The 25,811-nt window shown below is 41.3% G+C and overlaps 2 long non-coding RNA genes across 2 annotated transcripts; one reads left to right on the forward strand and one right to left on the reverse strand.

Annotated features, from left to right (window-relative positions):
• Positions 1-5,338: 5,338 nt before the first annotated feature.
• Positions 5,339-10,580, forward strand: LOC149918582 (uncharacterized). The gene is made up of 3 exons (XR_016465580.1): positions 5,339-5,442; positions 6,767-7,203; positions 9,849-10,580. It is a non-coding gene; the product is annotated as an uncharacterized LOC149918582 (long non-coding RNA).
• Positions 10,581-11,498: 918 nt separating this feature from the next.
• Positions 11,499-24,094, reverse strand: LOC149918583 (uncharacterized). The gene is made up of 3 exons (XR_016465581.1): positions 24,001-24,094; positions 17,077-17,189; positions 11,499-11,547 (listed from the first exon to the last, which is right to left on the reverse strand). It is a non-coding gene; the product is annotated as an uncharacterized LOC149918583 (long non-coding RNA).
• Positions 24,095-25,811: the final 1,717 nt, after the last annotated feature.

Consider the following 25,811-nt stretch of genomic DNA (forward strand, 5'->3'; position numbering starts at 1 on the left):
GTTGCTTGGTTTGTAGGAATCTGAAATCAGTCATCCTCATGCTGTCAGTTATTCTGAATCTAAGATAGCAGTTTATTTTCCTGAGATAAACTTCAAATGCTTGCAAGTAGACAGACTGATGTGACTGAAGACACATGATACTAGGAGAATGATTTTTGGTTTTGTGACAGTATGTGAAAAATAATCATAGGCTGGCCTAGATTGGAAGGAACATCAAAGATCACCTAGCCCCAACCACCTACCATGGGCAGGGCTGCCACCCACTAGATCAGAATGCCTAGGGTCCCATCAACCTGGCCTTCCACACCTCCAAGCACCCACAGCCTCTCCAGGCAGCCTGTGCCAGTGCCTCATCATCCTCTGTGTAAAAAGTTTCTTCCTAATAGATAACCTAAATTTTCCCTCTCTTAGTTTGCATGGGAACTGCTAAATCACAGCCTGAATCAACAGTTGAGCACCAGGTGAGAAGGTATGGCTAACCCAGGGAGCTCAGGTGTAAGCCATGTACCTAAGTGACCAGAAATTGACCCTGGGTCCACCTCTTCCTCACCCTCATTTAAGGGTTACCAGCTGAGGGAGTGTCATCTCTTTAGAGACTGTGCTCCTTTTGAGCTGTTGCTGGTTGTTGGAAGGGGTGAGATAATTTTTCTTTGTTATCTTTTATAGTTTCATAGTACTTATATCCCAGTTGGAGGCACTGTTATTGCCTTCTTTTGCCCTTGGTAATTTAAAATCATTTTCCCTTGTCCTATTCCTATCAGACCATGTTAAAAGTCTGTCCCCCCTCTTGTCTATAAGCTCCCTTCCAATACTGGCAAGCCACAATGAGGTCTTCCTGGAGCATTCTCTCCTCTAGGCTCAACAAGCCCAATGCTCTCCAGCATAATTAATATATTAATGAAGTGTTATAGACACGCTAGGCTTCATAGAAGCTGAACCCCATCTATACACTGGAAAACAAAGCTACCTACTTGGGAACTGCACTCACAAGAGGATGAAAACCTGCCCTGTGTAGTGTAGTTGGGAATGCTGCTATAAGGGTAACCATGTTTATTTTTGTCTGACTTTAAAGAAATGAATTTAGAAATGCAGAATGGTGGTGTGAATATCTGACATCTCAGTCATGAATGCTAATACTGTTCCATGTTGCCTATCTTGGTTATTAAGCTTTTCTGAAAGCTTAAGGAAAAGACATTTTGATTTTTATTCAATGTGCTATGATAAAGATGAAGAATACTAAGGAAATTTTGAATTCTTCCTTAGAAATACTTCATCTAAATGAATCCCAGCATACTTAAAATCAGAACTCCATTTACTTTTTTTGCTTTCAATCTGCCTCATGAATGTAATTTATTTGACCCATGTGCTGAGTTTCTGGAAGCTCCTATAATAGAATTATTAAACATAAATACCTTTTCCTTATCAGGCTTATCAAAATATTGCAGGAGGAGATCTTTATCATTCCTGAAGAAGAAGAAATTGGCATTTTAAAGTTAGATAGTTCTCTCCACTTTATGAATCAGTTTATTGTTTTCAGAGTGAGGTGGTACTCTGGCTACTGGACTGTTATTGTAGTGATTATTTATCCTATACTAAATGCTTTCCCTTTTGTAGCACAGCCTAACTTGTTTTATCTGTATGTTAAAACAATTTCTTCTTATGTGACTCCACTTGAAATGCATTGACCGCTTCCAATGGGGACTGATGTTGACATTACCTGCAGAATTATATCATCAGGTGGCCTACAGTGATTACAACAGTCTGGGGCATTGTCTCTTTCCAGGAAGTTGCCCTCTCAGTACTTAACTAGGCATTTCATTATAAATCATTAATAAGCTTTGAGCCTTATCTTCCTTCAAGCACCAAAACCATTACAAAGTTTCTACAGTGTTTTTCATTCACTTTTTCCTTCTCATTTGTTGACCTGAATACACTGGTAACAATTTCAGAAGGCTCTATTTTGCATTTCAAGCAATTCTGCACTTATGCAGTGTGACATCATGTAAGAATCTCACAAGGCAGGAAAAAAAAAAGTGACTGATGGACTTCTGTGTAAAAAAAAATAAAAATAAAAATCTGGCAATTATCAGGTTTAATTCAGTCTTGTATTTATCTTTTCCTGCACTGGAGTGACAGAGAAGAATATTCAACAAGGCACATTGCTTACCTGGATAGCAATTTCTTTGGAAAAGGGATTATAATAAACTGTATTTTTCATGTATAAATCCTCAGGTATGAGGAGCTCCTTGGTTTTGATGACTGAATTACAAAAGAAAGGTTTAGAGTTGCTAGTGATAAACAATCAACTCCCTCATATTTTGCATGAGGGAAGCTGAGGTGCAGTTCCCTTTTGCATGAGGGAAGCGGTTCTATAACAGATTAGAGAAGAAGAATGCGTTTCCACCAATGCTGCTGCTTGGATATTCAAGGAAGATGAGAATACAGACATTCTATCTTCAAACTGGCAGTTTCCAAAAAGCTGGTACTCAGAGTTCTGGGTAGATGAAAGAGTTGCATGTTGTGTCATATATTCATGTGTTTAACCCATTTCAGTCATGTTGTCTCATGCAAATTGCACTAAAGTCAGTTACTGCTCACAAATATGTTCCTCCTTTTTCACATTAGAGATGCAGTACCTGCATGTACCAAGTTTTGTAGTACAGGTAGGAATGACATAGCCATGTGTTTTACAAGTATATTCAAAGATTATGAAAACAAGAAGAAGAACTGAGAGAATCTAATCTGACTTCTCATGTAATGCTGTCTCTACATCCCTATAATGGTTTGCTGGAAAACACTTCATTTTGACTTAAACACTTTTTTTTTCCACAGCTGTGTTAATCAGCAGTCCTCAACCACGAAGAGCTGACCTTGTTTCTCCTGAGAAGATAACCAGCAGGCTATTGGCTGATGTGAGGGAATGGGCTGGGAAATGAATTTTAAAAATTGCCCCCTTGTAGGCTACTATATTTCTCCCCTCCCATGCTCCCTGTAGTCTGTGCAACTGAACATCTTGTCTTCAGACTTCTTGCCATTTTGTTCTTGTTTGGCACAGCCCTCCAGTAGCAGGCCTCTTAAATTTGACTCACTGCCATGTTTTCTTTCACCCTCTGAGCTGACGATCCAGTCTTTGTTCCTCTAATGATTTTGCTTCTGCTTCTAATTTTCAGCTGTAATTCTGTTTCCTCTCCCTCTGCTCTTTGTGTCCATCCCCTGCTTTTTCCCAGCCTTAGTCTTGTACATCAAAGGAAAACATTGTCTTCTCTGTCTGTTTCTTTAAATACTCTGTATATTTGGCCACTGTGTCTCCCTTTTTCAGTGATGTAGCTTAGTCACTGCTTTCTTGCAGTCATTTCTAATTCCTCTTCTTTAATGACTTTCCTTGCATTAGCAAATAAGTGTTTCAAGATCCACCCCCGCAGAGAAGCTTGGACTAATTGCCTTCCCTGGGGACTCTTCCTCCTACAGACTGGGAGGGTGGACGGCCTGTGATGCCCCCTGTGTCACCCCACTTGTGCACCTCCTTCCTGTGCCTGCTGTCCCGAGCACTTCCACACCCCAGTCCTGTTCTTTATCAGTGCCTGTTGTTTCTCCTCTAGCTAAGACAGAGCCCACCCCAGCACAGTCCCAGCAAGCTGACCCCTTTCCTGAGCTCTCCTGCAGTTCCTGTTCTGCTTTGCTTCTCTGTGTCAGTCTTGTCTGATCGATGTTTGGAGGGAAATTCCTTCACTCTGCTTGATTTGTATTTTCTTTCTCCTTCTGTGCTTGTGTGGAGGGAGGGACAGGCCTGTTCAGCAGCAGAAGCCAAAGAAACTTCCATTCTTTTGGCTTGTTAGAAGTTGGGGATAGCTAAAAACATATTCAAAATTTCCCCAAGAAGACGCTTGAAATGTGCAGTAATGTGCAGCACTACACGATTACATTTCTTGTGACAGCAGCTTCTTGCTTCCCAAGGAGTACAGAGCACTCCTGTCAGAGAACTGCTACTGTCCAGGGTATTCCACACCCTGGCTGTGTCTGTGCTTCGTGGCAGAAGAGCATCCCAAAACCTCCCTGTGTGACGGAGCAGGGCCAGCCACTAGAAGGCAACGTGGTCCCACAAACAGCCACGTTAGTTCCCTAGGAGCCAGAGAGGCTGAAGCCTGCACTTCTGCTTGGGTGATCACTTTCGTCACTCACACCTGTAATTAGAGGAGATCTATTGAAAACGTGGGCTTTGCTTTGGCAGAGTTTGTGGCACCATTCGTGAGGCAGAAGGTAAGAAGTGATCTCTGCCAGCATGCAGGCGTTTCAACCTTGTGCTAAAACAGCATTTCCAGCATTTGTCAGCTGCGTTAGCAAACTGGGCTGAAGGCAGTTTATTGGAAAAGAGTTCAATGAAAATAGCAGTCTCTTGATAATCACTACTGGTTTTGTAGACCTGAAGCTCCTTATGACTGTGTGAGGAGGATTTGCTGTGCCAGCTTGCTCCTGTGGACAATTAGCAAGAAACACTTGTTTCTATCAAGAATTTAATGCTGCCAAAGCATAGTGAATAAATCCGTATGTCTGGGTGGATTTATGACTTCAAAATAGACACAGTGCTCCTGTTTCACCTTTTCCCTTTCTTCTCTCTTGTAGCTGAAAGACTCTACAGATGGTCTTCTCTTTATTTGTGTGTTAAAAGTTGTATAAAGCTCCCCTCAGCATTTTCTGCCTTTTAATTCTCAAGAAAACATTGAAATGGAGAAAATCTGCTCTGTGGATTACAAGAATAGAGCCCAATTAGCACAGCTCTCAGTGTTTTTCGAAAGTATCATACATCTCTTAAATGGACTATCTTGATCTACTGTCACCTGTTATTTGTTCGTTTGTTTGAGTTGTTTCTCTTGTTTTGCCTAGCAGTCACCTTGAATTCCACTCCCTTAGTTGTAACTGTTTCTTTTCTTACACTGCCCTTTGTCTTATGTGTGACTAACAAGGCCTTTTGTATCTATTCCTTTTTCTCACTTGTGTTTCACATTCAGGCAGCTGCTGCTGGCTGAGGACTTGGGAGCAGCCATGACCTTGTAACTCCAAGGAGGCAGGAAGGTCAGGGAGCAGGGGGAAGTGCTCTGGCAGCAGGTGAGTGGCCCCTCTCCCCAGTACTCCTCCCGCTTTCCATCAGTTTGTGGATCAAACAAGAACATCTATTGTAGAATTTAATAGGGCACCTATATTTAATTAAACCTGATGGAAAGGGGATTGGAAAAAAAAAATCACTTATGATTTTGAGAGTAGAACCTCACCTGTTACAAGTCAGGGCACACAGTAAAGTATGTCTTTGCTGACAGTACCTAACACACAGCTGCCTTTTGCACAGCTCCAATTCTCGTCCTGTACCAAGCCTTTGGCTCCTCTGATGTGACTCACAACTCTCCTGTGCTGTATCAAAGTGCTCTACAAGGAACTGAATGCTGTGCCGTAAGCATTTTTTTCTCATTACCATTGTGCCTGTATGTCTGTGGGTTGTGTGTGTCTGTGACAAGAGCCATCCATAAATCAGAAATCTGCCTGGGGACATCTCCGCATCTCCTGGCTTAGCAGCATGGGGCAAACCTGCCCAGCCAGGGGACAGCCTGCTGCCAGGAGGGCTGGGCTACCTGCACGGTTGGGTTTTTGCTCCAGCAGGTGCAGAACCTGTTGTTTATTTAACAAGGCTGACAGCAGCTGCTGCTCCTGCTCCAACACAATCAAAGGATGTGTTGTTTGGCAGGAGGTTGCCAGGTGCTGGCTGTCCTGTATGCTGTGACAAGCAGGGCAACATTTCATGCAAACACCTGCCAGAATCCCAGGCAAACCGGTACTAACGGGCTATTATGTACCTGCCATTAAGCCATTTGTGGGCTCAGCTGACAGCAACATGTGCACACCAGCTATTGCAGAAAGCCCTCAGAGAGATAAGATACGGCTGCATTTCCCTGTCTCCAGCAGATGCAGGGCCAGGATGTCTGAGGAAAAAATAGCAGTTCCTTCAGACTCCCCTCCTAAGCACACAGAGCCCAGTCCCTGGGTGGTGATGCTCTTGCTGGCATCAGGAGAACGACTTAAAGTAGTAAACATGGGACCACCAACTGCTGCCTAATTTTCAATGCTGGACTGTTTTTTTCACTGAGAACATGGGTTTGGGATGGGCTTCCTCATCTCCACGTATGTGAAAGGCAGGTGTGTAAGTAAGCCATTTAATGGACTTGCTCTGCTCTTTTAAGAGAGATTAGTACAATCAGCACTGTTAATCAGAAATGTCCCCCTGGAAAGAACAGATGCTACTAGAGAAAAGTCAGGCCTTTGAGATATTTTATGAAGAATCATAGAACTCTGAGAATGTGTGAGATGACTGATGTTAACATTTGGTGTATGAGAACCAGATATGCTGCTGCAGCTGCACTCTGAGAGAGTAACTCAAGGAAAAGGGCTGTGCCTTCTTTGAGGTGATCAATAGAATCACAGATGGCTGAGGTGGGCACCTCTGGGTCCATCTGGGTCCAGTCCCTGCCCAAGCAGAGACACCCAAAGAAGGGTGCCCAGATCCACGTCCAGGCAGGAGAATGGGGTCCCTTAGCTTGCAGTGATGCAACCAATAATAACAGCACTAATCACAGCAAAAGGAAGCTTTTACCTTAAGCATCATGACTTAGGAGTTTATTTTTCCTGAGTGCTTAAATATAAATGGGTGTTTTGCTTTATGAAGTTTAAGACTGTCATTGGGTTGCTGTTCTGAATATTTTGTTTGTTTGTTTTTTGAAAGAAAAACAGCTTGACAGCTGGGCTGAGACCAGTGAGGCCAGGATGAAGTTTAACAAGACTAAGTGCTGGGTTCTGAACTTTGGCCACAAAAACCCCAAGCAATGCTACAGGCTTGGGGCAGAGTGGCTGGAAGACTGTGTGGGAGAAGTGGACCTGAGGGTGCTGACTGTCGCTCAGTTGAACATGAGCCAGAAGTGTGCCAAGGTAGCCAAGAAGGCTGCACTTGGAGTACTGTATTCAGTCTTGAGCTCTTCACTACAGTAAAGACATTGAGGCCCTGGAGCACATTCAGAGAAGAGCAATGAAGCTTTGAGGGGTCTGGAACATAAGCCTTATGAGAAGCGGCTGAGGGAACTGGAATTCTTCAGTCTGGAGAAAAGAAGGCTCAGGAGAGACCTTATTGCTCTCTATGAAGACATGACAGGAGGGTGTGTCAAGGTGAGTATCAGTTTCTTCTGCCAGGTAACAGTGATAGAACTAGAGGGAATGGCCTCAAAGTTGTTCCAGGTTAGATATAAGGAAAAAATTCTTCTCTGAAAGAGTGAAATGGGCTGCCAAAGAAGGTGATAGAGTCACTGTTCTGGAGGTATTCAAGAAACATTTAGATGTTGTAGTGAGGGACATGATTTAGTGTGAAAATACTGGTGGTAGTTGGATAGTTGTACTACATGATCTTGGAGGTCTTCTCCAATGTTGGTGATACACTTCTGTGAAAAGAAAAAACCTTGCTCATAATGTTATTGTGGTAGCAGTTGAGAAATTGTTGACCTTGATGGAGTAATGAGGTCACCATCAGTGCCAGCACTGCAACGTGCCCCAGTTCCTGCAGACCCAACCGAACCACTTCTGTCTGAAGATCTGTGTGCATTCTGTGACCCTTTTCTCACATTCAGGCAGATGGATGGTGTGCCCATTAGTGCAGCTACTTATGCATTTTGAACTGTTCAGTGGAACAGTAGATATTCACAAACTTAAAAAAGGTTTTAGATTTCTTTAATTTTGCAGCAAGATAACCCTGCTATTGCTTAACAGGTGAGCATTCTAGGTGTAATATAGCCACGTTCTTTCATGAGGAAGGGAATGGGCCTTATCTGGACTCACTTTCCATGTATGGTGAATGTTTGAAAGAGCAGTCATCGCAAATGCATCTTTCTTCCTTATTGAAAGTAAAACCTGCAGTCTCTTGCCCCCTGCAGTTTTTAGTGAATATTGTACATAAATGATTTATTTCTTTCTTTAGAAAGGCTTTGCTCTGCACAGCAGCTGTCATCTTGGGATTTCTCCCTCCCCCTCTTGCAAAAACGTCACTCGAAGCCATTTGGCTCCAGCACAACTCCAAGTTGGCTGTGTTAATTTCATTAAGCTTCATACACTCCTTAACATTCCCTTTCATCTGGTGAGGATGTTGGTTAATATGCACTTCAGAAACACTGCTCTGCTGTTTGCCCATGACATTCAGCTCTTAACAGAGCAACAACAGCAAAAAGCCCCACAATAATTTCACTTAAAATAATAATAAAAGAGATTTTTTTAATCACTTCTTAGTTTAAATCAAGAAAAGTCATGCTAACTATTCCCTTCTAACATATCCTCTCTCCATTTACTGAGGCAGAGAAATCTCTTCTTGCCAAAGAGGCAAGATGTCAACTGAAAGTTGAGGCACTGTGTAGGTTAAAATGGACCAAAAGGAGCTGACCTACAAAAAGTCAATAACTCAGTGGGATGGCAGGGTTCTCTTGCTGGCTGCCCTTCCTCAGGGAACAAAAAACTGTGTCACACGGAGTAGTAACTTTTAGGAATGCTGTGAATTGTGATTCCTATTTTTATTTTTTTAAACAAAGTTCAAAGTAATATTCTGAAATAAGGCCACTAGGTGAGTTCCTGTGTAAAGGCCAAGAAAATACAGTTGCTGTGATGAGATAAAAGACAAAACTAATATGACTAACAGGACAGAGAAACTTCAGAAGTAGATGATGTGTCAAAGAGCAGAGCAACAGAGGTTGATAAGGAAGAAGATTAAAGTAGAATAGGAAAAGTAATCAGAGGAGGTCTCAAGTGAGATCTGCTGGGGGATGAACTACAGACAGGAGGAAGCCTTTGAGCCGTTAAATGCACCTTGAAGTGTAGTTGTGCCTTTACTGATGGTCAAAATCACACCCACTGAAGAGAGTACAAAGATTTCAACTGATGCAGAACTGAGCCTACAAAGACCCTAGGCAGCATCGCTGCTGGACATGGCACGTGTCACCTGCTGATGCTCTGCTGTTAACAAAGAGGAGCTGGAAAACTGTTACCAACACAAAGTACATGCAGCTCAGCTGTGCATGGCTTCTGGGAATTCCTCTTTTTAGGAGTGCTGTTAACCAGAGGACCTGGAATCAGCCACAGGGTGCTTGGACTCCTGGGGGAGATGAGAAAGTATATGGGGTACTCACTGCAAGCTTTGGTGTGCAATCCTAAGTTGATATCTTGTGGAGAGACACCTCAAATGAATGTGAAGAGAGTAGGCTTATCAGCAATCAAAGTGAAAGGTGATATGCCTGCATTAACGTTGGGATTATGATCACTAACATCCACTGTTTGGTCTCCATAAACATTCAGCAAGGATCAAAATGAATGTCAATGGATGCAAATTTTTCCACATGGAAGTACTCAGTTAAACAACTTCCTTTCAACTGCACTTCCATGTCAGACACCGCTCTGTCAGACTGCCCCTCTGCTGCCATCCATCACACAGCAATAACTTCTAGCAGAATATCATTAGGGAGGTTCAACCTCTACAGCCATACCACCAACATCTGCCTCTGACTTCGTGGGCCAACATAATATAATAGGAGACATTACTTTTGGAGCAGACTTTGCATGTATATAATTTTTTAGCAATACAGTTCTATGACTTTTGAAGGCCACAGTAAAGGATAAGGGCTGGGGCATGGAAGCACGTTTGTAAAAACAGAGTTTTCAAGAATGTGGTGGCAAGAATTGCAAATGGAACCAAGAACTCAAAATAAAAAGAAGCTTCATATGAGAAGTTTACTTGTTTACAGGTTTATTATTTTTTTTCTGCCTGTTAAACCTAGCAGTATAGGTATAATAACCATCATAGAATGGCCCTTCTGCTCTGCTGGAAGGTGGACGGCTGCAAGAGTGGGAGTGAACATTAGCTCAGTCCTCTCTTTGATCATCTTCATGGCCCTCCTCTGGACCCGCTCCAACAGCTCGATGTCCTTCTTGTGTTGTGGGCCCCAGAACTGGATGCAGTACTTAAGGTGGGTGTATTTTGATCTTGCAGCACCACTCAGTGCAGTATGGGGTTGCTTTCTGCCTCAAAAAAGAAAGCAAGCTGTTGAGTGGAAGAAACATTGTTGTCTCGATCAGCACTGGACAGTTCCTCCATGAATCACTCAATTTCCCACTTCACTGGGGACATGATGCAAACAGTGGTTTGATGACCAACTTCTGCTCTCTTCAGCCTTCCTTTCACTCTCTCTCCTCCTTGTCATTACACTGTCACCTGTTTTATGCCCTGTGTTGTCCCTGTCTCATGTCTCAACCATGAATTCTCATCTTCTTCAATACAGCAAGAAGGGATTGAAAAAGCAAGATGTTTGAAGAAGTAAAATGCAAGCTAGATTTAAAAGATTCAGTTGAAGAAGGAATGCCATATTGATTAAGTGTAGTGTTCTCATTCAATGAAATTAATTGTACATTCCCATAATTCCTTTTACTTTCAGTTACGTCAATTAGCATGTAAAACAGATAAAGGGAAGAGGAAATGGTTGGTATTTTGCCTTCAGCAGCCGCAGTGCAATATGTTAAGCCATCAAAAGGTAAATGTGCTGCAGACCACTTCTCCCTTTGAAAAAAAAAAAAAAAATGCCTGCCATTAAGGAGTTAGCAAAGAAAAATGAGCCAGAAGTTTCAGGTAGAGGGGCAGTGCTTCAAATGTGCATTTTATGCTGCTAAAGCAATCCACAGTGCTGTGACCAAAATCCCATTAAATGGAACACTTTCTATTTAAATCTTTCTATGACATGTTTCTGGTATTACAGTACAGAGAGTCACATAACTGTCAGGCTTAGAGACTGCTCTTCTTTTCTTCCTTGAGTAGCTCTGCAGACTCAGGCTGTCACATCCAGTCCAGGATGTCAGGCTAAGTACTACACTTCTGGGCTCAACACCTTCCCTTGGACTGCTTCAGCTTATGCAGCTCACTTAGTGAGGAATTAGTCAGGTGAGGAAACCCAAGATCTCTCACAGTAAGCTGCAACACTGTTGTCCTTTCCAATCAGCACTTCCATACATCCCTCATGGGATGGACTCCAGCATGGTGTTGCTCCCCTTCTCCTTGGGCATGTCAACCTGTCCAGAGGTGAGTGAGCAGGAATAACTCAGAGGAGGAGCTGTTGGCTGCTGCTCTTGCAGTGCCCTTCTGGGTGTCTGAGGCATGCTGTGGCTTCTGATGTGCACAAACAATAGTTTCTTGCCATGCAGGGTAGTAGACTGCAGTGTGTTACAATTAAAGTCAATGTCACCCGCTATCACCATCCGACATTATCTGAAATGCCACAATTTTAGATTTCTTTCCAGGGCTGATCTCAGCGTCTTGGATACACTTAATGCTGATTCACATTAAATGCTTGCTGTTAAATGCTTTTAATAGTCCCAAGTGCTGTGTGCGCCGAATGGAGAGTGCAGGACTTGATTCAGAGGAACAGAGAAACAGATGTTTAACTAAATCCTAAAAAACTGTCATCTTGAGCTCCCAGGTTATTGACAATGCTAAAAAGAACAAAAAAGAGAATGAACTCAAAATGATGATGTCTATGAGTCTTATTTTGTGCACTGAGATGCCAAAATAATTTTTTACTTTCTGAACAGAAGCAGCCACTTTTTTTCCTAATTCAAGTGTTTCCATGTAATCTGCACTTCCACAATATAGATCTATAGCATTATTATCCTATTAACTTAATTTATAAAATACGTAGAATACTCATTATATGTGGGATTCCTCCTAGAAAGAGCTTATCTGAACAGTGGTATCCAGTAGCCCAACCAAAGCTCTTGTTTAATCAGAAGAATTTGACATATTGGTGTGCTTTCTTCAGTTTCTCATGTCTTGCATTTAGATACTGAACTTTTGCTGTGGTTTGGCTGCCCTAACCTTGGTTTTCCTACTTCATCTCAGAATATGAGCAACACTTAGGAAAGAAGTACTTTGGAGGTAATCATTCAATGTCTAGATAAAGTGGTCTGAATCCCTGAATGGGCATAACCATTGCTGACTGTCCTCCTCAAAGGTCTCAGATAGGATGCCAAGACCCAAAGCAAGTACTGGATTCTTGGAAGGCAGTTGATTTTCCACATCGGTCCTTAGGCACATTGACTGGATTAAGGAATTAATGTTCAGCTGTTCCATATATATATGTTACTCTAGTATCCTTCCTAGTGCTTGCTCAGTGAGAGTTAAATCCAACTAAGCCCTCCCCAGATCTATGAACCAAAATAAGATCAAATAAATGAGTCACTGTCCCTGGAGGTGTTCAAGAAACATTTAGATGCCATACTAAGGGACCATACTAATTAAAGGCCATACTAATGGTTTAGTGGGGAAATACTGGTGGTAGGTGGACGGTTGGACTGGGTGATCTTGGAGGTCTTTTCCAACCTTGGTGATTCTATGATTCTAGAAGATTATGAGAAATAATGTATTGAAAGGGAAGAGTATGTTAACATGTGGTAACTGTCAGGTAACTGAGCCTGTACTTTGTCGCAAATATTTTTAAATGATTTTCCTGGCTAATATTACTATTTATCAGAGCTCCCTTTGTTTCAGGAGGGGCTTGTTACCTCTTGCTGCCTCCAGCCTGTCTGCTCAGTCCTGCAGCACAGCCATTATGCTGAATTTATGACACAACAGTAATTACTGTGCCAAACTCAACCAGATGCTGTTTAAAAAAAAAAAAAAGAAAGAAAGAAAAAGAAAAAAAAGAAAAAATACTCAGGCCTGAGAAACGCAACTGCTGGGTTGTGCCTAACAATACAGAATGAGATGGCAGAGGAAGGATAGCTTTATTCAGGCTGTAGCATTGGTTGAGCTGGCATGAGCATTCAGGTTAACGGCAGTGTAAACAGAACGTTGATCAACATCTCCTCCAAGTCTGCCGCCTTGTGAAAGCCCTTCTTTAGCGTACTGAGCTGTGCAGCATCAGGCACACCACGAGCCTGGCGCTCCCTCAGAGAGAACAAAGCTGGTCTCCTGCTGATGCTTAATGCCAGAACTTTTATTAGCAGCAAGTGACAGCAGTTTAGCCTCCCTTCCTTTTTTTAGATGATTACATTCCTAAGCCGATTGACTGTGTTGACTAAAGGCAGCTGTTGATCCATACTCTTTCCTCTTGCACACACAATGGCGCATAAAGAAAAGAAACGCCAGATTTTGTGTGCTTGGGATAAGCTTCAGATTTGGATTGCCTGAGCAGAGGTGAAAAATTGGTTGCTTTGTCACAGGAGGCACAGGCCTGGGCAGAACAGGGGACTGTGAGCTGGGCCTCCTGGAGGCCCTTTCCTTGCCCACACCTCTAGGAATGGGGACAAAGAGAGCAGCCACCGGATGGATCTGGAAGTCACCACCTTAATGCAGGGAAAATGCTGTCAAGGAAAGGGAGGAATGGTGAATGAAACACAAGTACAGCCTGCAGCCTTTACATAGAGCTAAATGTGGATGTGTAAATGAAGCTAATTTCTTTTTTTTCAGTAGTAACTGTTAATACGAAGATCTATGACCATGTCCTAGGCCCTCAGAAAGTTCTTTGCTCAGAGGACATCTGGTACATCCAAAGTGGCAGCCTATTTTTGGGCTCAGTCACAGAGATGTGACCAACGCGTGGGCATGTGGATGATTCACCTCAGACTTGCTTGCCCTGAATGTGCAGCAATCCTCTGAGCTTGCGAAACCTACAACTCGAGGTCGTGGCACTGAAGTGTCCCCATAGCCACAAAAGAGCTGAAAGGCTGCTCTGCAGTTCAAAAATGGAATCTCCTACAAGTCCAGCTGTAGGCCACAAAGATGATAAAGCTGGGATCTGTGCAGCCTGGGAAAAAGAAGAATGAGGGAGGATGTGATTAACATTTATAAATATCTAAAGGGAGGTGGAAGGCAAATGGATGAGGTCAGGCTCTTCTCAGTGCTGCGTAGCAAGAAGATAAGGAGTAATGGCTTAACTTGAGTTTAAGAAGTTCCATAAAAACATGTGAAAGAACTTTGCAGGAAGAGTGATGGAGCACTGGATCAGGTTGCCCAGAGAAGTTGTGGAGGCAGTCAAGAGCCAGCTGGACGCCTACCTGTGCAACCTGCTGTAGGGTACCTGCTTGTGCAGAGAGATGGACTCAGCAATCTCTAGAGGTCCTTTCCAACTCCTGCAGTTCTGTGATTCTTGGAGTGGAGCTCCCTCTTAAGCACCTTGTGTGTGTGAGTAAGCAAGCACGTAACTTTACCCAGGAGGAAAGATGACAATGTAAATGACTTGCAGCTGTAATTACCCAATTAAGCTTTTTTTTTTTTTTTTTTTTTTTTAAAGGAAAAGCATGTTTTCTCTGGTGTAAATTAATGGAAAAAGACTCTGCAAGGATTTAGTAGACAAATTGTCTAGCCCAGCATCTGCTGGGTGTAATGCATGGCAAATACATCACGTGAAGATATCATGGGAGTGTCAACTAACAAGAAGAATCCTAATACTGTCTTATCTCAGGTAAGATGCAATTTGCTGATGAAAGTAACATCAGAAGCAAATATAATGAAAAAAGCTTTATTTTTACTTTTTTCTTTTGTCCCCTGCAATCTGGCTGCAGTAAAAAGGGACTCAAATACATAACTTAGATCTGCACTTTCCTTCCTTCAAAACAGTTGTGTATCATCTGCTTAGAAACCTCTCCAGCTAATACGAAAACAATCACTGAAAAAGTGCTATAGGTGAAATCCAACTGAAAGTGTGATCACACGTTTTAAATGGGTGGTTGTGTGGTAAAAAAATATTCTGACATTTCAAATTGGAGTTCTCAAAAATGGCTAAAGCAAAGGCACCTCTCTAGTTGGGAAGCCATGCTATCTGAGTTACGGCTTTGGAAACAACTATAGGAAAATGTCTCTTTTACCAAGCTCCTTATTGCTAGGAGATAGATATATAGATATATAGCAACAAATGGTCTCCTTGCTATCCTTTTCTCCTCTCCCTAAACCTACACCTAAGCTTCCATTTATATCTGACATAAGATGATTTATGCTGCTGAAGTGCTGGCCAGAAATACCCCTAGTAAACTGCTGGAAAAGCTGCTTGATTCTGCCTTGTGCAGTGTGAAAATGGATTTATGCACAGTGGAGGGACTTAACAGGGATGACGATTTGATAACTGACATTGCTACGGTAATTTAATAAGAGGAGAAAACCTAGACCAGATCTCAAAAGCTTGAATAGACACAGATAATAGCTCACTGGTAAACCATATCCTGAGGAATGAAACTGCTGCCAGAGTGCTGTCAAATAGGGAAATTCTATTCAGTAATGAAACAAGACACATCAGTGAAGCAGATGGTTTTCAAGGTAGTAACAGAAATAGGAGTGTTGGTCTGAGTTAGAATGAAATGGTTTTAAGGATCAAAGTCCAATGGAGTTAGCACTGAGAAATGGAAAGATTCTTTATTTTTGAGAATATGCCAAGAATTTACTTGCTTAAGAAATATTTTGGAAAATTCTGCACCCATTGATGAAGTGGTGTAGTAAAATATGGCATTTGAAGTTAACTCAACACTGCCTGCACGTTATTCATGGAAGTCTTCTTCCTTGTTTGTAAGTGTATTTTTGCTCCAACAAAAAGACAGGTGATATACAGTGAGAAGGTCTGTAAGGAAAAACAAACCTGATGACAATAACCATACAAAAGGGTTTAAAGCTCAGGTCTACCACTTGTCTTCACCTTCAGTTCATCTCTGGAGTCTTCAGGGCTGTTCATTAATTTTTATTCCCCTTCGATTAAAAAGAAAGTCAAGTTTTCTGATGGCAGCCTGTGTGAAATGCATCTGCTTCTCAGTGATGTCCTATTGCTTTCCAAAACCTTGGGGTAAACCAGCAGCTATGCTTTTCAAGCAGGAATTGTTTCTTTTACACGATTGCTCTGCTCTCTTTTAGCTACAGCAAAACAGAAATGAAATATAGCTTCAAATGAAGCTAAAACTAAAATAAATTAAAAAAAAAAAGCCTTGTAGGGACTCCAAGGCACGGAGGTTGAGTGTGAAAGACTTGCCTAACGCCTGACACACATTTACCTGAGGCACACCTGCCCCTTTAGAAACACTGTGGTGTCAGATCCACCACCATTCCTTTCCATCACCCTATTTCTAAGTCACAGAAACTGTGACTGCATGTATGGCTCCACATACATCAATCACCACTTCAATGAGAGACAAAAATCTTAGTTTAAATGGAAGAATCTATTTCATCATTCAGAAAGAGCTGTATCTGTTTATTTTGGTTATCTCTACCAGTAGGTGTCATGATACAGCAACCTGTGAAAATTCAGTGTCGTGGTAGATAAAAGTGGTTAAGTAAACACTAACAGCCGTGGAATTTTATTTAAATTGCTGCAAGTCAGCAGTTAAAATGGTGGTTAATTTTGTTAGATGCTACCACCTAGACATTACAGTCCTTGTTTTGGGTACACCAGAGGTTAAAACCTCTGTCACTACCCAAAAATTTTACAATATACCCATTTCCCTTGTTCCAGAAGCTGTATCTACTGTTCAATGGGGCACACTAACAGTGGAGTGGGTAAGTAACTGAGGAGTATCATCCTCTGAAGAATCCCATGATAACCTCTCATTTGAAGAAAGAGATTCAGGATGAATGCCTGATACATTTGCTACATCTGAGAGCAGTCTGCTTAGATGTTCTTGTCACACACCAAAACACACTTACGTTACAGCTATGTCTGTTTCCCTGATGATCCTTAGTTCATCCTTCCAGCAAAATAAATAAAGAAATAAATGAAACCAGCTGTCTGGTGTGATAAATTAATTAAAAGTAATGGCAATATTTCAGATGGCCAAGGAAGTGTCTGAGTTAACTCTGTAATGTTGTTGTGCCCCAATGGAGTTGCAGTTATGAATGTATGAACATCATAGCAAGATAGGACTGCAAGTGAATGTCACTTTGCAAAATGGGGTAAATGATCAGGAAGCAGGGAAAAAGTTTTAGCAGATGCACACCTGCATTCATTGAGATAAGCTGCTACAAATTGCAGCACAGCTCATGCTTACCTTCTCTTTCAGCACACCAGGCCTGCAGAGCAGCAGGCACTCAGCTTCCACAGGTAACCATGTGAGCAGGGGGCAGGAATGCCAGAGAGGATGTTCAGTTTTCAAGCCTTTGCCTGTGCAGACAGGTTGAAATTTCAGTGGAATAAAATAACAGTGCTTGATCAGATTGCTGGCCTAGTGACTTCTCCTGGTTACATCTCTTGCTACCTATATGAGCACTTGTTAAAATGCCTTCAGTTTCATTTCTGTTTGTTGGTTTTGTTTGTTTTTATTTCTACTAGCCCTTAAATATTGTGGTTAAAAAAAAAAAAAAAACACCAGAGATGTTACGTAAACAGAATTGTCACTGTTCAGTGGGAGAAGAAAAAAAGAGGAGCATAACATATTAGCAATGAACATAAGTTTCTCTGAAAGTAATGCTTCCTATTTATACCCATGGAAACTACAACAGATACAAGGAGCACAATAACACGCAATATATTTTGGGTATTTTAAATTATTTTTGCAGCCCTCAGTTTGAAGCTGCAACTGTGTTTTTCAGGCAGTTGTGTTTGCAACTGAATTTCTAGATTCTTCAAGGTTTAGCATAAGAAAACAAATGGAGTCTTATTAAATGGATTCCTCAGAACCGATGGAAAAAAACAGAGCATGCATTCCTTTCCTTTTTGTTTTCCCAACCTCTACAGATACAATAATGAAGCCAAACATGAGTGTGAAAACAAAAATGTCTGAGGTTAAGAAGACATCATGGAAGGACAGAAGTGTCAACCACCAGGAGCCCATGAGTGCCTTCTATTCTACAAAGAGTTGACTGAGGCCATTAGCTCAAATTCACCAATTGTATTTATTTTGGGAAAAGAGACAGGGGCCAGTCTTGGAAATACCTTAAATTCCATTCCTTGCTATTCAAGTATTTCTCAAACACAGAGAAAAGCAGCTATCCTCATCTGGGTATAGATTTTCAAAACTGATACTGCTTAGCAGCTTGTAGAAACCCAGGCATATGGTAACTATTGAGTCACATCCTGAACCACTGATTGAGCACCTGGGGGAAAGGACCCGGTCAGCCCAGGGAGCACAGGTGAAGGCAATTCACCTGTGTGACCAGAAGAGGTGGAGCCTGGCTGCACCTCTCTTAGACCTCATTTAAGGGCTGACTGGCACTTGGGAAGGATTTCTGGTTGGAGATCCCTCCCTTGTGGAATTTTTCTTGCAAGCCTAGATCTTCAGAGGCAGGTGAGTGCTTTTTCTTTGTAGCACTTTTCTACTGTGCTAGTTCCTTTGTCATTACATCCCCTGTAACATCATTTCATTGTGTTAAACTTTCTGCTTCTTACACCAGGTCTGGATGTTTGATGCTAGGCAAGTCTGCCTTTTTATTTATTTGTAGTGTGCTCTCTATTCTAGAGCAACATTCTCACATAAATTAAAAGTGAAATGTTCACAAAGAATAGACGCAGCATACTTGCTTGTCTTAAAAAAAAAAAAAAAATCACTTCAATGTACTTTACCACCTGTTGGTGTTTGTGCTCAGTTTACCTTTCAGTAAGCAAATTCTACGAGTGCGATTAGATAGCTGTATCAGTGGAGGAACATGGGGTCTCTGGCTCCCAGACTAAAAGTTTATCTTAATTTTTGTATTGATGGAAAATCACTCAGTAATTAAAGAGCTTTTTACCATCGCCGAAGAGTAACTGATAGCAGGGTATTTGTTACTGGACCCCCAGTTTAGGTGTGATCATTGGAAAAACTGTTGTAACAGGAGAGAAGGTTAGCAGTATAAAGAAGCCCTAGAAAAGCATTAGACTGATACCTGAAGAAGGTGGTCACCTAACAAGTAAGGAGGAGGAAAGGGGCAGGGGAAGGCATTTCAAGTCATTTGTGCCTTCACTTTTAATATTAATGACAGATCTTGGGCTGCATGGAGTTAGAAGACTATGGTTGTAGGAGCAGTTATTTTACATTTGTGGCCACAGAAATCATATAGGACCATCATTTGAATGTTTACAAGTTCACGGTGTCTAGTAGTTTCACCCTAAAGTACCCTAGAGTTAGCAGATATTACAAATGGAGCTCTCCAAGCAGTTTTTCAAAGGTCTTCAGAGTCTAGTGAAGTCCCTGGTAACTGGAAGGTAGAGTGTTGTCTACCAAAAAAAAAAAAAAAAGCATGAAAGAAGATCCAAGAATCTACAGACCTGTTAGTGTAACCCCTGTACCTGGAAAAGTTACGGAGAAGATTATCCTGAATGCTACCATGCTTCATTCACATAAATGATGTGATTGTTTTAGTTGAATATCTTCCTAATGTTCTACTGTTTGAAGTTATGACTGGAATTCTACCTAGTTGTACGGTTATAGTGTTTATAGAGTTTGACATAATCTGAATCAGGTAAACTTATGACTTAGGTTGCTGCTTCTCATTTGTATAAGGATTTTTCTGAGCTTATAGATGCTCTCTATTCAACAAGTGACATCTCTTTTCAAAATCAGGAGTGCCCCAATAGCTATTACTTATAGCCTTGGGACAGGATTTGGAATATTTGAACTGTAAATAATTTATAATAGCTGACTAACAGAAATTCAGTGAACAAAAGAGTGATAAATAGAACAAATTGTGCTCACCCAAAGAGTGTTGAGGAGTCATGACTCAAGCAACTTAAGACAAATAGATCTGGATCTGCAGAATCCTGTCAGGGCTTAACTCTTACCAGGGCACCTACTGCCTTCCTATTTATTTCCTTGTATTGTGTAATTCACTCTGTATTACCGTAACAATAACATACTCTTACTGGTGGGGAGTAATAGAAGGCTAATAAAAAATCAATAGCCTTCTTGGTATTCTCTTTATTCCTTAAGAAGAAAAAAGAAGGCCACGTTTCACAGTGACCAAGATGGGCAGATGACTCCTTTTAATCAAAAATGATGTAGAGAAATGAAAATGAATCACAAAAATGTACTATCTAGATAGTACTATCTGGGATGTATAGCATCCTAATTAATAATCATGTTTCACTCTCAATTTCTGGACAATGGAGTCCTCTTTCAAGGCCTAAAAATCAGTATGAAATCCCAGCCACAGTGATGTGGGGACTTGTGCCACTAGAAGATTTTCTAAACTACTACTGAAACATCCGCAGACAGTCCACAATACCTTAGTCATAGCATTTCATGGATATATTCCACAAACTCACAATATTTGAAAATCAGTGCATAGACAAAAGGTCAGCAGGAATGAGAGATTTTCTATAGCGTAACACAACAATCCTGATAGTATACTGTGATGCATATTGGAGTAATGGATCATGATGTTGCTACAGGGATCAAAATGATTTGGTGTTTAAAGCACTAAATCTTAGTCAATAATTACATGGTAGTTTTTGAATCAAGTATGATTTCAAGACCTACATGGGTGAAATTTTTATAAGGTAGCAAAGCTGTTGTCAGGGACAGTACACGGTCCACTAATCTGAAGTAAAGGGTTTACTCCCACTTTTCAGATGTCCCCACTCAGTAGAAAAAATCTGGACTCTGTTTAACACTCACCTGGATGACTAAAGAGTTTCTTCTCTACTCTTCCAATGTACTTTTCTCCCCCACCCCTTTCTTTCTCTCCTCCCTTTTCAATTTATCTCTGTTTTTATAAATTTCCCTTCATCCTTTCTGCAATGTTTCTTCCTACTCCATTAACAATAACGAAAAAAAGGAGTGAACATACAGTTCTGTAATTTAGCACTGATACTAAAGGTTTTCTGAGTTATGGACCTCAGCTTTACACTGGACATTAAAGACATATTAAATCTATAATTTTCTTTTTTTCTTTATAGATAAATGTTTGTATTGAAAAGAAAATGCTTAGAGGAAAAAACAAAAAGCATTTAAAAATTAGCCTCTGCCTCTAGTTATTAAGGACTAGATCTGCAAGTGAAGCTTGCCTTGTAGCTTGCAATTTTCAAGTATCAAGGGCAGCAAATGAATGCCAATAAAGCTGCCTGCTGGCTAGGGCAGTAAGAGCTTCTCTCAGCTAGAAGCTATTTCTCCATGTAGCAAATCCTTCCCTCCATGCTACAGAAGATGAGAGGAAATAAATGGGTCAAGCCTGCAGAGTTAAAGCACTCTGAATTTGTCACCACAAATAAAATTAATTTCAAAAAGTTAAATGAAGATGTTTGAAGTAATAATATCAAAAATACTTTTCCTTCCTTCCTTTTTTTCTTATTTATTTTTCCCTGTGCTTTTCCTGCTATAAGTGCTTTGCTATATTGTGACTGAGTGTAAAAAATAAGCCAGCACTATGAGCTGATTATCAACCATACAATAATAAAACAGTAGCCTTGAAGGAAAATAGACATTTTATCTGATATAAGTTTCCAGGGAAGCATTAGGAAAACTTCAATAACTGGATGTAACAATACGGTTTAGGGGCTGACCTTCTGGAGAGGAAATCTGCAGAGAAGGACGTGGTTGTTCTTGTGGACAGAGGGTTGGCCATGAGCCAGCAGTATGCCCTTTTGGCCAAGAAGGCCAATGGGATTCTGGGGTACATTAATAATAGTATGGCCAGCAAGTCGAGGGAGGTGATCCTCCCCCTCTACTCAGCCCTTATGAGGCCACATCTGGAGTGTACAGTGTGTACAGTTCTGGGCTCCTCCATGATGGTGGAGTCTCCTTGTAGCGGAAATGTGCTAAATCACAGCCTGAAGGAGTGATTGAGCACCTGGTGGGAAGGCAGGGCCCACCTGCGGGAGCTCAGGTACATGCAATGCACCTGAGTGACTGGAAGGGTGAAGCCAGGATCCACCCCTTCCTAGACCTCATTTAAGGGTTGGCAGTGGAGGTGAGGGTATTTGATTAGAGATCCCTGCCTACTTGAGGTAAGCAGTTTCTCTTCTTTTGGTTCTGTGTCTACAGCTGCTGCATTTGGTCTTGTCCTCACTTGCTGTAGCCTAGGGTTGTGCTATTCTGCTATTACTGCTGTACTTTCCATGCATTATACTCTGAGGAGATATTCAAGGCTCATCTGGACGCTTTCCTGTGCAACCCACAGTAGGGAATCTGCTTTAGCAGGAGATTGTACTTTATGCTCTCCAGAGATCTCTTCCAAATCAATTCTGTGATTCTGTGACTCTCCCTCTGCTGAGTCAGTGGTTGCTCAGCCTCTCAGGGAGAATGTGAACAATCCCATCTATGCACAATTAGTAGACTGGATCCTTCTCCCAACTATCCTTACATCATAATTTTATATTTGGCTTACCGTGGCAAAGGTATACTTACAAAACAAACTACATATATAGTCACAGTAATTAGAATGCCTTTCCATTGTGTTTCCAGACATTCATTGTTAGAACAGGGAATGCAAAACTTAGCATTAAAAAAAATCTTTTATCACAGATGAATTAACTGATTTGGGTAGTGTAAGATAAAGTCTCTATTCATAAAGCAGATATCAAATTTACATTCTTTCCAGCTATCCTCTACTCCTCTTTTTTTTTTTTTTTTTCCCTCCAGTAGCATGTAAGAGATTTAAACAGATTATTTGGGTTAGAATATGAAATCATTTTGCACCCCCTTCCCCAACCCTTAGGATCCCATCCTAAGGGGAGTTTAACAGAAAAACTGAATCCAATCCGTGAACTTTACATTCTGTACTTGGCACATCTGGAGTGCTGTTTACTAGGGCAGGATATTGGAAAGGAGTCAATGGACCTGGCTCAGGCATTCACAGATTGCATAGCCTCAAGAAACTCGTTTGTCTTCTGTGCATGTTTTGTTCCTCCCACTCACTGGTATTCATGTAGATAGAGTGGTTTTTAGAGCAGTATGATATCTCACTATATTTACAAGGTGCACAGCACGATTGATTTCTGGTGTTGGCCAGTACCCCCATATCCCAAATGACAAAGATGTGCTGCTTTGGGTCAAGAAACTTTTGAGCCTTTGTACTGGGTTTGGCTGGGACAGAGCAACTTTCTTCACAATAGCCCATATTTTACTTTGGATCTGTGCTGAAGTGGTGTAAGTTACACACCAACATTTTAGCTATTGCTGAAGAGTGTCTGAATGACATCCAGGCCTTCTGTTTTCCACTATGCCTTCTCACTTTAAGTAGGCTTGGCTAGAAGCTAGGAAGGGTCCCAGCTTGGTCTCTTGACCCATAGCGTCCAAAGAGATCTTGTCACGTAATGTCATTATCAGATGACATTCTCAATTTCTCTAAAACTAGGGGGAAGCTTTTCTGAAGTAGACAACGCTCTGGGACCAGTCCACTGATCAGATGTGTTGAGTGATTCCCTTTCTGTCACTCTTTTCTTTTTATGTTTTATTCTTCACCTATTTAACATTACTTTTTTTTCCTCATTTTTGCACTTCTGAATTCTCTCCCTCATTCTGCTGGGAGTAATGAGCAAGTAACAGGATGGGAACTTACCTGCTACAGCCTTAAACTGTTGAAGGCCATAAATGTGTATTTTGAAAGCACTGCTCTGTGCCTGATCTATTCTTCTGAATTGCTGTATTTGCTATATTTGCCACATCTTTATCTGTTTTATTTATTATTAGAGCCAGGATACAAGGCTAAGTGCAAGATTGATCTTCTCTCATAGAGTCATTTCATCTTCTTAGGTACTTACTTCAGTAATCATCTGTGTGGCGTTGCTTGATTTGTGTCATTATTTCAGAATTCATTTTCATGTGCCAGTAATTGGTTTTCAGTAGTGGATGTAAGGATAGCCCTGACTCTAGTCTCCAGTCAGCTCAGTTTTATGTAGAAAGTATACATCTTCATTATGAATGACTGACAAACATCTCAAACTGAGAAGATTATAAGAAGTTTACAGTAGTTTTTTAACACAGGGATAGGAACCTGAAGAAAAACAATTTTTCTCCAAGTTTGAATGGAATTTCAGCAACAAAATTACTTCTACTTACTGTTGTCAGCAGGCACTCAGATCTGTACAGGAAGAATATCCAATTCCTTCAGTATAGCTGCTTTCTGATCATTTTTGTAACTATGGTCATAAACGTGCTCATCTTTTTTTCCTCATTCAGAAGATTGTCCATGAGGGAAAGGCAACTTGCTTATTCATGCACTGGTTTTCTGGAGCTTGACATATTCATCATGGCTGAGATAGTGGTGTTCTTTGACAAGGAGCAAGGTGTCAACCTAGAAGAAATAATTTGACCACAGATCTTTCTTCATGTATTCTGTCTCTAGTTTCCCAGCTGACAATGTCAAGTACAGTAAACAAATCTACTAAGTTACTAAGCTGGTAGCATTTCCCATTCCCACAGTCTAAGCTTATTTCTAAAGCTGCTGCTCAGTTGCCTGCCCCATCAACAAAAACCATCCTGGAATTTGAAGAGAGAATAACAACTTGTCTCCCCAGTGTGAATAGTTAAGACCAATGAGGCCCAATGCACTGACAACATTGTCAGATTTGGTACTCCGGGCACCAAGATAAGATGGGAATTTAAGGATATTAAAGGACATTCTCCTTGCTTTTCTAGAAACTCCCTGGAAGACTGAGGGTTTTGCGGGACAGGAAACCCAAGGGTAGCTGGAAAGATGTGGGGCTGTCTCTACAGTCTGCATGGACAAGGTGTACTGAGCCATACATCAGCTTAAAGCACTGGTACAGTAACAGCACTGGACATAGTGAGAATGTTTTTCTGAAGGTAGACTTAGGCAGGAATACTCAGAGATGTGCCTGTACTGGAAGGGATTGGCCTTATCTTAATAGCAATACTTAGACTGAGGTTATCAGGCATTGATTACAAAAGATGTGGCTAAAAGGTTACTCTGAAGTTATTTTTGGATACCTTATTTAGTCTGTGGCTTGAGGGAGTTCTTCACCTCAGCCATTACTTCCTTAGGAGGTTCAGGGCAAGCAGACAATAGGTGGCTGTGAGAGCTGTACTGGATCCAAGAGAGCAAATTTGATTGTGATGCTTGGATCTATATTTGTACACACAAAAATGGACTGAAATTTATAGTCTCTCCCTCACAGGATGGGAATGAATTTCAGTACCCTCATAGAAAAGGAAGTTATGGCTGAATCTATGATTCATCCAAAGAAGAAATGAATAAACCCAGTACGCAGACGTAGAAGCAGCTGTAGATTAAAAACTCCTGCTGGAATTAAAAAGTCTGCTGGAATTTGGCACAGATAAAACACTTGGGCTGAAAGCTAAGTATCTCTGTGAACATTTAAAGGAGGCTGCATCTAAAATTGCCTCTAAAATTGAAGAAGGCCTAAACACTTGAGAGAAAGCATCCAGGAGAGGATGTGGTATAGAAAACATACTTGGAGAATGCTTAATATAAGTTGGGGGTAGAGCAGAAAAAGGGGAAGGCTAGCAGCAGGCCTAGAAGGTCATTTGCTGACCCACAACTTTTCTACTTCTCCTTCAAGTGAAGGAATTACAGTTGGAAAGAGGATCCAGAGGGTAGGCCCCTGACATAAATCTCTTTCCCTAGCCTACTGTCCTTATTTGGATTTAGTGAAGTGTCTCAAAAAGTACTGAGGCTGTCCAGTTGAGAAGCATTCCTGGCTGGGAAATAGCCTTCTGGAAAAGCTGCTGGTTGCTGCATACTGGCCCTACAAGACAGGACTAATGAAACCTATGTGTAATTTTCACCCTTCTTTATGGAAAACATGTGCCAGCATTGTCCTTCAGCTCAGTAACATAGCAATCTGCCACAGGGTACCTGCTTTTTCCCCTCTGACAAGCAAAGGACA

This window comes from Phasianus colchicus, chromosome 3, assembly GCF_987193195.1.
Source record: "Phasianus colchicus chromosome 3, bPhaCol1.hap1.1, whole genome shotgun sequence".
NCBI classification, from domain to species: Eukaryota; Metazoa; Chordata; class Aves; order Galliformes; family Phasianidae; genus Phasianus; species Phasianus colchicus.